Raw genomic sequence first — 12341 nt, forward strand, 5'->3', positions numbered from 1 at the left:
CTTGTCCTCTTCCTCTATTTCCAGCAAACTGAGGAGGATAAAAGGTAGGATGTGGTGCTGGATTTATAAACTGACTTGGTACAGTATGCACAAATTGATTTGATGCTAAGTTCACAAACTGGCTAGAGACTAGATGTACCAGTTGCCTGCGATTAAGTCCAGAACTAGGGTTGTGTTGCGAAAAACCAGAAGATTGAATAGTTGAAAGCTGAGGTTGTTCACTGTGATATTTCTTTTGTTCACTGTAATATTTCTTGTTATTGTCACTGGTTGTCAAGTTAACCAAATGAACAGAACTTCCTTGAAATTCAGTATTCACGAGTGAGTTCAATCCAAAGTTGGCTCTTTCTAATCTCAGTTCATATTTCTATAAAATAACTTGTGCTTCTTGAACAGTCAAAGGATCAATTCTGGATTCTAATCTTGTGGTGATATTTACTACAGCAACATCATACTCAAAACTAAGGCCATCAAGTATGTAGTTTAATAGCTCTTCGTCAATAACTAAGGTTCCACTGGAATTCAGTATTTCAGCAAAAATTTTCATTTTCATGAAGTAATCATGAATGCTCAAATTGTCCTTTCTAGTGTTGTGCAACAGATTCTTAACATGAAGCATTTTAGTTCTTCACTCAGTGAGGAACTCCTTTTCTAATGCAATCCACATATCGGAAGAAAACTAACATTTCGACACAATTGTAAACATAGATTCAGATATTGAGCTGAGGAGCCAACTTACTAGAAATTTATCTGTCTTTTTCCACGAGTTATACGCTAGATTAGGTTTCTTTTCTACAATGTCTATTGAACCTTCAGTTTGAAATTTGATGAAGGGAGCTGGGCAAGAGATCAAACAAGTGAGATGCTCTTCCAGGTCGTGTGAACCCACAGCAAACAGAATTTGTGATTTCAGAATCTATAATTATCCCTAGTCAATTTAAGAGATATTACAGGTAGAGTGGAGGACACCATTGTTTGAGAAATTGCAGAATTAATAGGTTCATATGTCAGTTTGTGATCTGAATCGTGTTGATTAAAAGAAGATTGAAAGAAATTGGCCATCTGTGACGTTTGTCAAGTGGCTCTGATACCATGTGAGCTGTTAAGCTTTGGAACCAAAAACAAAGAGAGAGAAATGTAAAAAGGGGAAAGAGAGAATTCTTTTGTTATTTTTCTTAAAGCAGATTTGCACAATCACTGGCACTTTTATAGTGCTCTGATATAACAGTAACTAACTGTTAAAATACAATTGATATTAACAAAAAGTAAATGGCAGTATTCATCTTTACTAACACCCACCAAGTATAGTACTTAAGCCTAGAGGCTCTCCCACCTATCAGACCAGTATTTTAGGTTGGACTCTCCCTTGGGTTTGAGTTATAACAAGCTCACATACATGTTTGTTTCAAATCATAATGATAATGAATTAGCAATGTATATGGAGTTTTGGACTATGAATAGAAATGTTCAAATGTGAATTCAGTGTCACTGTAGATTTTGACTTGGTATGATTAAGAATGAGTTGATACTCCTAGAAGTGCAGAAAAATGGTATAAGTCATTTGATGAAATGATCAATTGCATGTGAGTATAAGCTTGATTTGAAAATGTAAAATAGTTGGATTAGGTAGCTATTACTTGGTGGGTAGAATTTGCTAATGAGAACACGCAATGAGACTTTATTGACTTTGTTCCTGAACTTGGTAAAGGCAGACGTTTTTATATCATAAAGTGTTAGTTAATTAGTTGTTTCTCTTACGAACATCTGTACTAGTGCTTGAGAATATACATAATGCCGCTTTTCTATACTTCAGCTTTTCAGTAGGATGTAAATAACTTGGGCATGGGCTAGGCTTGCCCAGGTCAGGCCCAGGCTGCGTTTGAAAATTGAAAGCCTGAACATCAAAGTATTGAGGGTCTTTTTAAAATTCTATTTGAGATAGTGGGATAAATTTTAAGGGTTTCTTTCTAATATTACTTCATCATGCAGTTTTATCTTTTCAGAGGACTTCTGTAATTTTACTTTATATAAGGTCTACACAACTCATTGAAATTAAACATAAAAAAGAACATTAGTTTATTGTTTACTTAAATATCAAAAGTTAAATTTTCAAATTGCATAAGAAACTACATAATTCTCAATTTTTTCCAACAAATTTATTTTCTTAAAATTGCACTTCCACCTTTCATTTTCAAAAAATATATGAATAAGTAAACATTAAGAGTCAATATATGAATTGCAAATCAAATTAACAAGCCCTTGAGCTATCCTGCAGTAAAACCAGTTATTGTTGATACCTTCCTTCTTCTCCTTCTCTTATAACACAAGCTTAGAGAAGGAAAAGAAAAGAAGTTCTTATGAAGAATGTGGTCAGAAATCCATAATAGATTCCAACCACAACAACGGACAACCGAAATGATTATTGTCATGCATAAGGATATTACATTACCGCCTCATCTTAGGGGCATGAAACATCCTACAAGCCTAATAGACCAAGGTAATTGCACAAATGTGATAAGTGTCTCTTCTGTGACTCGAACACAAGACCTCTTGGTATAGCTAACCCCAATGGCTAAAGGGCTTGCTATCGGGCTACAAGGGAAGAGATATTTCTAGATTATTATATAAAATAAGATTTAAAAAAAAAAAGTAAACTCATATTTAAGTAATACTAAACTCACCGTTTTACCAATAATATTATTGACTGAGAGAAAACAATTAATTTATATCCAACAACAAATAATGAGTAATGAATTTCTTTGAGAATGATAACTGATAAGAGTGTAATTTATATATTTTTATTCCTTCCATATTATGTTTTTCGTTACGTTTTATGCCTAGTTGAGTTGATTAGAGTTTATTTTGTAGGTTTGGCATATTTAGATAGACTTTATGAAATAGTTGAGAAAATATTAGGAAATTCCAGATTTTTTGTTATTCTGACTAGTGCTGCATTTTTAAGGTTTTTCAAGGAGTTATATTTCTCTATTGCAAAAGTATTCTTCAGAAAAAGTAAAGTAGACGAATCAAGTTTTTCAGGAAGGTATTATGCGAGAGAATCTGATTTCGTTTGGGCCATCATTAGTTGTTGCAAAACCGGACTTGGAATCCTAGTCGCAGAAGAATTTCCTGGCTGAGTATTGAGTTTTCGAATGGGCCTAACTAGAGCTTAAGAAATTCGAAATCAGGTTATTCAAAAGCCAAGATTCATCTACACATCCAGGACTACAATTTTGTGAAGTGACCGAGCCCATAAAAGTTCTTTTTCATTGCGAGAATCCTAGTGCAAACTGGAGACGAATTCTGTTTTCCATATCTGATAAGATTTTGACAGTTTTGGAAGTCTATCTTTTAGGAACGTCTAGAAAAGTAATTTTCGTGATTCCTGGGGTAGAATTAGGAAAAAAAACACATTATTATTTATGAGTTGTTAGGTTAAAGGGGGGAGAGATGGCAGTGGAGTTTTGTTTTTCAGTTTTTTTCTTTTACTTGCTACGTCAAGATGTGCGGCTGATCTTTCTTCTTTAGTTCAAGGGGATTTTGAAGCCTGAATTCATGTCATTGGTGTAACTTAACTTCAATAACATTGTTCTCAATCTCGTTTTTATTGGAATTATTTATGTTGTTCTGTTTTAATTGTTTATAATTTTCTGTTTGAGTGATTTAGTAATGGCCTGCTGAATTGTTTAATCGGAATTTTATCTGTTAGAATTAGGAATTGTGATACGTAATTGTCCTGTTTCTATTCAATGAGTAACACATGGTGATAGATGATTATGGACAAGTTTTCAGTCTGTCACCTTGAATAACATAACCTAAGATAAATAATCCGAACTTGCGTGATTGTTGCTTGGATTGATCTATTTTCCTAATTCTTAAGGCTTGCCATTGAATTAAACTTAGAGAGTTTATTCTAGGTTGTTCAAGGGTTAGGATCTAACTGAAGAGCTTATTTTAGTAGTGACAATTAAAGGAAAATTCGGGTAATAGAGCTTGGTGTTTCCTAGGGTCAATAATTCTGTAATAACGAGACAGAATAATGTTACAATTAGTATGTCCAATGCATGTTTAGGTGGATCTTGAACTGAGAACTGGTGTTTTTAATCTGATATTTTCTACCATAATTTGTTTTTAGTTTAGATTGCATTGACCACACCCCTTTTCATTACTCTATTGTCCTGTTTACTGTTTAGGGTTTTATTGTATTTTTCTGTTGTTTGCATTGTGGTTATTGGCATAGAATATAGGATTTAATCGAATCATTCCCTGTGGGATCGACCCTTGCTCACCCTATATACAATTTAGTTGTTAGGTTAGTAAGGTTAAATAATTTGGTGCATTCGGCACGTTACCAATAACATAATTTATACCAGTAAATAATATCATTTACTGTAACATACATCATTAACTAAAATCAAACACACAAATGGCACAGGGTACATTTATATGCAACCTTTTTATTACATCATTTCTCAAGAAATATGTAAATATCACTACAAAAAAAATAAAACAAGCACCAACTTCAATTCATGGAGCGAAATTCCTCTAATTGCCATCCATCTAGAACTTTGCCTGAAGAGATTTCACCACATTTGCATACAACTGGAAGGCCTTAGCCAGTAAATTTGGATTTATTGTAGGTTCTGATCCAAACACTGCATTTGCAATGGTAATAACACCATGGTTCTGGCTACTCAAAGCGGCAATCCCAACTGCATTTGTTTTTTCGATATTGAATTGAAAGTGAATGAGACCAATGGGGAACACAACACATCGCCCTTTTTAAGAACTTTGCTAATAAGTGTGTTATTAGGATTGGATGTGATGAAACCAACAAGAAGAGTACACTCCAGGATTGGCAAGAATCTCAGAGGCATGAGGGTGAATGTGGGGTGTGTTTTGGCCATATGAGGCATAGTCAATTCGGACAACTGATATGCCAAGAGTATTGAGTCTTGAAATTTGTTGTACGTTTACAACAGTGACATTTGAACCAACTGGATTATTCGTGTTTCCAGGCTTTCTAACTGAAAAGAAGAAATCTTCTGCTTTGGCAAGTTTTGGGTCCTTTTAAAACTTATCATTTTGTTAAGTTGCTATCTCACCTAAAAGCTTAAGCTAATTGATAAGGGCTCAACATATATTAGACCAATAGGCCCTTTTGCATCAAGCCTGGATTTTTTTTTCATTTTCTTTATCCAGTTTGTATGTGGGATTCGAACTTGAGACCTTTGGCTCTGATACCATGTTAAGTTGTCATCTCACTTAAAAGCTTAAGCTAGTAGGTGAATGCTTAACATACATATTAGACGAATAAATTCAAAAACACTGCAACAAAGAATCAAATTATAATAATAATTTGATAGTATGGTTTTAAGAATTAATGAAAACTCACTGAATGCATACCACTGTTCTTTGGGTTGTCAATGGCTACACAGAAGTCTTGAAAAGGACTAGGATCGGAGGCAAATGAGGAACAATACTAAGAAGAAGATGAACATATCACCCTTGTTTTGAACTTTGGTGAAAAGTTTGTTGTCGGGATTTTTATATTAATTCATCCAATCATATTTTGATTTATCGCTTTATATGAAATACTTTGTATAAAGTCTTTGTAAGTATAGCATGATTTTAAAAGTATTTAAAAAAAATTCTCAAACCAACTCTATAAGGAAATAGGGATATGACAACATGTCATAATATATTTATTATATTTTATTATATTGTCTTCCTTTCACAATGAGCACAATGTGTGTATTATACATATAAATATTATTGAAAGTGATTGCTTTCATTATGTATCGCATAGGCTTGTTATCGTGTAGTTTAGTGCATGTTATATAACAATATACAACAACACGGTAGTATTAATATTTGATTAAATCGGAAAATGGCTAGTTTTTAAAAGAAAAAATCCCTTGAAACTATTTGAGCAGCAGACACATTATTAATTTTTCTTCGAAATTTAAAAAAAAAAAAAGCATTTCGATAGTTAACTAATATTTTATACTATTCTAAAAAGACTAATATACACTCTTAATCTTGAATATGTTTTGATATGCATAAAAAAACCAGGGTTGACGTAAGCTTACATCAACAAGCCCAATTGGAGTTCATAAAGGTTTTGCGCCGTCTAAGAGCTGCCACGTCACCCCAAGATAGAAAGAATACAACTGTCATCAACTTAGCAAATTCAGGTTTTGTCTATAAGTGACTGAGGACCGTACACCTGTCCAAACCCCAGGTAATTTGAAGATATTTCCTAAGTTATCAGCTAATGGGAGGTAGGGAAGGACTTGCACGACACCTACCCACTTGCAGATTTGTAATCATTACCTTGAATTCGGCTACTATAGATAGAGGACTCCCCCTTTCAATTTCGGGATTCTGATTCTAATCTTTATTTTCAGAGCAAAGATAACCTACAAGAAAGAGATTGACTTGATATTCTCTCTGAATACTTAGTTATTATACCTCTGCTTGATGTTCGCTATACGCGACCTTTTGTAAACTCTCATATATAAAAGAAACAGTGGACGTAGGAATTTCTAAGGACAACTTAGCACTTTGCACGTGCAGAGCATTGGTGTCAAAATCACGCATCAACAGTTTGGCGCTAGAAGTCCGGCCAGATTCTATATCTGCTCTTCATTCAAAATTTCTGATCAGCCAGTTCTACTTGCGAACAAATGGCTTGTGGTCTTGAAACCGAGTGTACTAGCACCAACAATGAGGAGATCCCCGAGGTATAGGATGTTACATCTCCCCAAGTACCTCCAATTCCTCAAGGTACCACGGCGAAAATCCCCTAAACCTCTCAGCTTGATCCGGCTGTAATGAACTACCTGGAGAGGTTTAATAATACTCTCCAAACGGTTAACCGAAGGTTAGATCGTTTGGATAAAGTCATACCGCCTATTTCTGACAAGGCGGTGCCACCTCCAAAAAAACTTGTAGGTCACGCTAAAGCGTGGAAATGGGCGAAAGCTCATACCATGTGTACTACAATACGTAAAAATAAGGGAAAACTGGTGGTTGACAATGGAATAAAAGGCTCAAAAGGGCTAGTGAATACCGGTCGTGAAACAGGTAGAATACCGGCAGTTTACGACTTGGCGATATGTCATATCATAAGTCGTCTCGTGCCACATCATAAGGGCACCCCTACAAAAGTGCTCAACATGGAGATTCCCATTATCAATGAAATGATGGTTTTGACCATCACCGCAAGGGAAATACCTACCATCCGCGGCTTGGTTCTGACCACCGCGGAGGTCAGGGTAACTCCCCAAGCCATTCAGTACCTTCACATGGCTCCAGCTAGCATGTGCCAAGGCATGCCGAAGACCCCCGACCGAGACATGGAAGAGTCTAATTACGGTCTTTCCTTAATCGCAATCTTAGAAAGCAAACCCACATTGCAAGAGTGATCCCCAGGTGGCTTCGCTTCTTCAGATTAAGGAGTTACAGCGAGCTCTAGATCAGCTTAGAGCACAGCAAAATGAGCGAGGGCAACTTGCTGAGGCGTCTCCTTTTTCTCTAGCAGTTTTGACTGCTTCTCTCCCATCAAGATTTAGAATGCCCGATATGTGAGCATTCGATGGAAATTATGATCCGCATGATCATCTCTATAAGTTTAACGACCCCATAGAGCTTCACCAAGTTTCCAACTTGGCAAAATGTTGCTATTTAGCAGTGACTCTGACTGCCTATGCTAAGCGCTGGTTTAGATCGCTTCCACTAGGATCTATCAACTCATAGCAGCAGATGAGTCCGTTATTTTTTAGACACTTCTAGGCTAATAGGAAGTTCTTAATGCCATTGAACAATCTCAACAACATACGGCAAGAGAGGAATCTCTAGTCCTATATTGATAGGTTCCACATGGAGTTGAATAAGGTGGCTAATACACCCAAAGATTCAGTTCAAACTATTATTATTGCAGGAGTTTGCCTATAAATCGACTTGTGGAAGAAACTACGGCCTAAGGACGATATTTCCCTCAGTCGCTTCTACAACCTCACTAAGAAATATCTCAGAATTGAAAATTCTATGGCTGTTTTGAATCACTACGACCCCAATCCTTCGACTAGGGCTCCCAATCGAAGGGAGGAAAATCAAGGAGTAAGTAGTAGAAGACCTTATCACAAATGGGCTAATGACGATCAAAGAAAGGGAAAGAAACAGTGCTTTGAGCCCAAGAAATATTATGCCCAAGTCCCTCGTCGTGTTCACGACAAGAATTTCGTCACTCCATTGAACGCATTGGTATCAACTATTCTGGATAAATCAGAAGAAGCTAATCTGCTCGGAGAGCCAAAACCCATGAAAACCGAGGAGTAAGTAGTAGAAGACCTTATCACAAATGGGCTAATGACGATCAAAGAAAGGGAAAGACACAGTGCTTTAAGCCCAAGAAATATTATGCCCAAGTCTTTAGTCGCGATCACGACAAGAATTTCGTCACTCCATTAAACGCATTGGTATCAACTATTCTAGATAAATCAGAAGAAGCTAATTTGCTCGGAGAGCCAGAGCCCATGAAAAATCCCCCTTCCATAAGAAACAACAAGAAATATTGCCATTATCATCAGGATAATGGGCACCATACCGATGAATGTTAAGCTCTTAAACAGGCTATTGAAGACCTCATTAAAAGGGGCACTTCAATGAATACGTTGATAATCCAATTCCCACTCGGGAAGAGGATCAAGAGGACGATAGGAAGAAGCATCATGGTCGCAAAGGTCTCTATTTCATTGGGATTATATTTGGAGGATAACACATCGCGAGGAATTCTTGAGGTGTTGAGGAGAAGTACGCTCGAGAAGCTTATCATGATCCCATGAGTGCATTAAACATGGCGTTGCAACTTGCTAAGGTGCGCAGAAAAGAGGAGATTACCTTCTCAAAGAAAGATACGGTATGATTGCATCACACTCATGAGGATGCACTTGTCTTCGTGGCTAAAATAGGACAGTACAAAGTCCACATAATGTTGGTAGATAATGGAAGCGTCGTGAACATCCTGTTTTAGCGAACATTAATGGAAATGCAATTGGAAGAGGCAGATTTGAAGCCTTCTTCTATCCCCCTCTATGGGTTTACTAGGGATCATCTTATTCCCAAGGGAACAATTGCACTTCTTGTTACTTTGGTTAAGACCCACGAAATGACTAAGATGACAGAATTTCTAGTGGTAGACTATTCGTCCGCTTTTAAGGGCATATTGGGACGACCTCTACTCCAAAACTTCAAAGTTGTCACCTCTATCTATCATCTGAAGATGAAATTTCTCACTCCGATAAGGTGTGGGGAGGTCAAGGGGTTTCAGCGTGAATCTCGCAACTGCTATGTAAGAGTAGTGTAGATGACATGCAAAGGGAAAGGAAAACCAGTGGGCGTTCTCGAGCAGGCAATAGCGATTAGTAAGATCGAACCACAGCCCAGTCCATTGAAAGACAGTATTAATCCTCATGTTCAAAAAGAGTATTCCCACAGTAGGCCTGTTGAGACTCTATCTGAGGTATCAGTCGACCAGAATGAGCTGACTCATGTGTTGATAGTCGGAAGCAATTTTAGCCCTCAACTCGCTACTGATCTAACGAGCTTCCTCAAGTAGAATATAGATGTTTTTGCATGGACTCATGCTGACATGGTCAAGATCAGCCTGAATATAATATGTCATGCACTGAACATCGATAGTGAGGTCATGCCAGTTCGCTAGAAAAGAAGAGCCACGAACCCAAAGTGTTATGATGCTCTTAAGATTGGGGTGGATAAGCTCCTCTCAATCGGGTTCATTTGGGAGGCTCATTACCCAAGTTGGGTTACCAATCTTATTTTGGTGAAGAAACCCAATGACAAATGACGAACCTATGTTGATTTCACATATCTCAACAAAGCTTGTTCAAAGGACAGTTTCCTTTTGCCTAGGATCGATCAGCTCGTTGATGCCACTTCCGAGCATGAGCTGTTAAGCTTCATGGATGTCTACTCGAGGTATAATTAGATCCTAATATACACGTCCGACGAGGAGCATACCTTATTTATTATAGATTGATGACTATACTACTATAAAGTCATGCCTTTCAGTCTGAAAAATGCTGGGGTGACCTACTAGCGTTTGGTTAACCATATGTTTTTTGAGCACATCAGGAAAGCAATGGAGGTCTATGTCGATGACATGCTTGTCAAATCGGATGTCGCTTCAGATCACATAGCTAACCTCATAGAAATGTTCGATATACTCTGAAGATATTGAATGAAACTTAATCCTCTTAAGTGTTCATTCGGAGTATCCTCAGGGAAATTCCTAGGGTATATGGTTAACCATCAGGGAATTAAAGTTAACCCCAAGAAGATTCAAGCTCTCTTAGATATGAAAAGTGTCTCTAATCAAAAGCAAGTTCAGAGCTTGAATGGGAGAATAGTGGCTCTCAATCACTTCATATCGAGAGCAACATATCATTGTTTGTCGTTCTTCAATATACTTAGGGCCAACAAGTGATTCGAATGAACTCTAAAGTGTGAGCAAACCTTCTAGAGAATAAAAGAGCATCTTAGAAAGCCACCTCTTTTGTCCAAGCCTCTTCCTAAGGAAATCTTATTTATCTACCTATCCGTCTCTCAGTATGCGGTCAGCGTAGCTCTCATTCAAGAAGAAGGCAGAATTCAATGGCCAGTATATTACATGAGCAAATGACTACTGGATGCCAAGACACGGTATCCAAAGATGGAACGATTGGATTATGCCTTGCTGATCACTTCCAGGAAGTTACGACCTTACTTCCATGCTCACACCATTCATGTATTAACCAACTACCCACTCAGGCAGGTCCTTCAGAAGCAAGAAGCTTCGGGTAAGTTGCTTAAGTGGGCTATGGAACTAAACCAGTTCAATCTACATTATAGACCAAAAGCAGCAATTAAAGGGTAGGATGTTGCTGACTTTATTTCGGAGTTCACTCATCAACCAAATCAGAAATCTGAACAGCCAGCAAGCGAAGTTGTCCAAGAAACTGTTTGAAAGTTGTCAACCTAGAGTCTCTATGTTGATAAGTCTTCAAACAAGAGAAGAGACAGAGCTAGTCTTCTGCTCATTAGGCTTGAGGGGACTCGCATTTATGGAGCCCTTAGGATTGGATTCAAAGCTACGAATAATGAGGCCGAATATGAAACACTATTTGCTAGTCTGTGACTAGCAAGAGAAATGGGGTCAGATATGATCGACATCAATAGCGACTCCCAGCTAGTTGTCAATCAGATTCTGGGAGAGTATCAAGCCAAGGAAGAGAATATGATCAGTTACTTCAAGAAAGCCAAGGCCGCACTCGAGCTCTTCAAGCATTATATGATCAAATAGATCCCGAGAGATAGTAATTCTATCGCAAATACTTTGGCAAAGATAGCCTCTTCACTAGACTCCGACATGCCAAATAGTATCCCGGTTAAGTGCATCAAAGTTCGTAGCATCAACTATTCTGAGCAGGTTGTAGTTGCAATTGAATCCGTTTCTTGGATGACTTTGACTATTCAGTATCATAGAAATAGGGTTCTTCCTAATAGCAAGACTGAGGCAAGACTCCTACAAACTAGAGCTGCTTGTTACACTCTCATCGGAGATCAATTGTATAAACGAGGGTTTAGCACTCTCCACCTTCGATGTGTAATAGATGATAAAGTAGACTGTATCATGAGAGAGATACATGAAGGGATCTATGGTAATCACACTGCCGCATAATCTCTTGCCAATAAAATTATCCGTTAGGGATATTATTGGCCCTTACTTCATGAAGATGCCTTCAACTTTGTGAATAAGTGTGACAAGTGCTAAAGATTCATTAACATCCCGAGAGCTCCTTCCCATTAGCTAACAACGATGACCAGTCCTTGGCCATTCTCTATGTAGGGAATTGATCTCATCGGACCCATGCCAATCGATAAAGGTGGCATCAAATATACGGTGGTTGCAATGGATTATTTCACTAAGTGGGTCGAAACAGAGTCTTTGGCCGCGATCACTACGAAGAAGCTCAAAGAATTCATCTTCAAGAATATAGTGTGTCACTATGGGATTCCTCATACACTCATCTCTGATAACGGGAAACTGTTAGTGTATATTAGTGTATGCCCTAGAAACCATTCGTGTTATTGGTTTCAGAGCATTTTGTCGTGTATCTATATATCATAAATAACAGAAGAAAGAGTTCTTCAATTCATATATATAAATTGCTTCCTTTATTCAGTCATGCATTTAAAATAAAGTATGTATATGAATTGTCCAGATGATTCATTTAATCGGTAAATGAATTATCAAAAAGGTTTCCCTACAGAAGCAA

At 37.5% G+C, this 12341-nt stretch overlaps 1 pseudogene; it reads right to left on the bottom strand.

The window, feature by feature from the left end:
- Positions 1–4560: 4560 nt before the first annotated feature.
- On the bottom strand, positions 4561–5693 carry LOC116117269 (annotated as a pseudogene).
- Positions 5694–12341: the final 6648 nt, after the last annotated feature.

This window comes from Pistacia vera, unplaced genomic scaffold, assembly GCF_008641045.1.
Source record: "Pistacia vera cultivar Batoury unplaced genomic scaffold, PisVer_v2 Contig801, whole genome shotgun sequence".
Lineage (NCBI taxonomy): Eukaryota > Viridiplantae > Streptophyta > Magnoliopsida > Sapindales > Anacardiaceae > Pistacia > Pistacia vera.